This window comes from Delphinapterus leucas, chromosome 2 (genome assembly GCF_059928025.1).
Source record: "Delphinapterus leucas isolate spDelLeu-1000000601 "Yukka" chromosome 2, BTC_Dleu_Yukka2, whole genome shotgun sequence".
NCBI classification, from domain to species: domain Eukaryota; kingdom Metazoa; phylum Chordata; class Mammalia; order Artiodactyla; family Monodontidae; genus Delphinapterus; species Delphinapterus leucas.
The window spans coordinates 24248025-24250822 of NC_143130.1; the positions used below are offsets into that span (position 1 = coordinate 24248025).

The 2798-nt window shown below is 43.0% G+C and overlaps 2 pseudogenes; both read right to left on the reverse strand.

Annotated features, from left to right (window-relative positions):
* Positions 1-720: 720 nt before the first annotated feature.
* On the reverse strand, positions 721-1602 carry LOC111177928 (solute carrier family 25 member 36 pseudogene; annotated as a pseudogene).
* A 24-nt stretch (positions 1603-1626) lies between these two features.
* Positions 1627-2294, reverse strand: LOC149749967 (solute carrier family 25 member 36 pseudogene; annotated as a pseudogene).
* Between the last annotated feature and the right edge of the window lie 504 nt (positions 2295-2798).

Sequence of the window (2798 nt, forward strand, 5' to 3'; positions counted from 1 at the left end):
TCAGATAGCAGAGGGCCCTTCTTCATAATGTTTATGCTGCCCCAGATATTCATAACGTGGCCTTAAAAAAAAAAACAAAACACTTGGTAAGGGCAAAGCTGAAAATTACCGTTTTCTCTACTAAATAAATGCAATGTATGCAGAGCTTCTGGAAATAATTCAAAGGTTCAAATTCTTAATGTGAAACCAAATAGAGAAAGATTCAGAAGCAGTAAATGTTTTCCACTTTAAGAAAATGATACCTAGGTATGACAGGGGATAATTCAAGTTCATAATTAATAAGTCACTGAAAAGACATTGCAATCATTCATGTATCATTAGGTTAGAAAAGATAAGAGGACATGCTCAAGTCACTGAACTGGCCAAGAAGCAACATTTTACTGGTTTATTGTATCCCAGACTATTGCCATTTGAGTTGACACGTTAACAAACAATTTAAGTGTTCGCATAATGCTAAACATAAAGCACCTGTGAGCAGTGGCAACCAAGACATTTTAAAGCTAAAAATAAACACGTTTAGACACTACTTCGTTTGTCGCCAAAAACGGTGACTACTAATGCCAAGTGATAAACTTTAAAATGCAGTGCCAAATCCTCTCAAGGAAATGTAAAAATACTGCTATCATTGTTATTTTTCCGTTTTATAGGAATTATACAGAAGTTAGAAATGTATGACTGCCAATACTATCTTTGGACAGTTAGGGTATATAGTTACACATGGCTTTGTCTACAAGACTGCAAAAGTGCTCATGGAATAAACACTATACTCTGATTGCCATAAATCAACAAAATGCCAGCTGTGTCCTGTGGACGTGGTAGAGGAAATGGCAGTTTTGAAGAAGGAGCGCTTCTAAAGGCTTTCTCTTGGAGGCAGCCGAGGGTTTTTTTCACATTACTAAAAGACTAAGTAATGTGGTTATGATTACTTTAATTCCTACAACCAAACTTCCACTTAGGTATAGTTCCGTGTTCCCACACTACTTTCCTTCCGTCCACCAAGCTGGCTTCGGTACTCCATGGTCCACTGTATCTTTTGGTCTTCCCCCTTTATAGCAGCAGCCTGGTGGTGCTATCTGTTGAGCAGGTAGACCACTAATTCATAGGTGGCCATCATAATGGCTGTGTTTGGAATCTGTCTCACCAGATGAGCTGTCAGACCACAGTAAAGAGACCCATAGCCTTCTCCTTGAATAAGCAAAGACAGCGTCTGAAAAAAGGATCTAATTTTGTTCCCTCCTCACGCAGTCTTGTTCTTACAACTTCATGTGGATGTGCTATGGTTGTGGCACACATTTTTGAGGTGGCAGCAGCTAGCATCATTCCCACAAAATCTGATGCTTCTTTTACAGACTCTTCATGCTCCATCATAGAAGCAATCTTATATTCCAGTAGTTTTTACTTAATACTTTCATAAATAACAAAATGGATAACAGTCTCTGATATGCCAGCGTATGAAGCAGACATGCCCCTATAAAATCCTCTAAGTCCATCTGTCTGATACACTTTACGGACACACTCAAAAGCGCCCATTCGCTTTTCCCCAGGGCTCCTTGCATCAAGCTGTCACCGAGTCTCTACCAGCCAAATGGGGTTGGTCGCTGTGATTGCGGTAAAACGAGGTTTAAGTTAGTCCATATTTCTACAGGAAGTGACCTGCGGATGGAAAGCATGAGATGACACAATGTCACTCTTTTCTCGGGAGAAATGTACAGTGAATGCTTGCCAGTGCAGCTGAAATCGTGTACCTGGGTAGAATCAGAATCGAATCAACCATTCAACTTTTCCGTGCAGTTTGAATAAGCAGCAAAGTATATTGCTCTGGAAGGGGCCACCCCCAGTAAATTGCGGCCGAATCCTGTAAACGGAGAACGAGGCCCTTCTTTTTCCAAGATCACCTTTAGACAATGGAGAGGTCCGGGAGACACTACTCGATTGACACTGGCTCCAGCCATGGTGTTCAGCTGAACTTCAGAGATGTAAAGTGTCACAGAAGATGACTGCAGCCGTGTTCTTACAACTTCCAGTGGACATGGCGGAATAGCTCCCACTGGGCCACCACATCCTCCGGCGGCAAACAGACGCACCCGCGTGGCCCTCTGGCTCATTCTCCCTCCCGCGTGTCCTCCGGGCGCTGAGGCGGGACCGCAGCTTCCGCCCCGGCCCAGGACCGGAGCTGCTCGGCGCCCCCGTGACGGCGACGGGAACTGACGGAGACGCGGCTGCAGAAGGCGACCTGAGCCGCCCTCCCCGCGGCGCTGCAGCCACGCCGCCTCCCACTCTGGCTCGGTTTTCATCACCCGCGCTGGAGGGCAACGCCGAAGTCTCTTCTTAATAGTGTTTTCGGCACTTTTATAGAGTATTTGTGTTTTACCCTCTAAGAATCATCTATTATATATTGCAAACGTGTAGGTTAATAAATAGTAAGTTACCGACTTTTAACTCTAAGTTTTAGGAAGCGAGGTTTCTACCCTAGATATACTTGCATGTAATCTGTTTGCTAATGAAATAAAGGAAGGAAGTGGGCATTGAATGAAGTATACCACATGTTCATTCTTTGTTACTTTAAGATGAACTGGGAGATTGGGATTGACATATATACACTACTGATACTATGTATAAATTAGATAACTACCGTATAGCACAGAGAACTCTACTCAGTGCTCTGTGGTGACCTAAATGAGAAGGAAATCCAAAAAAGAGGGGCTATATGTATACGTATAGCTGATTTCACTTTGCCGTACAGTAGAAACTAATACAACACTGTAAAGCAACTATACTCCAATAAAAATGAAAAAAAA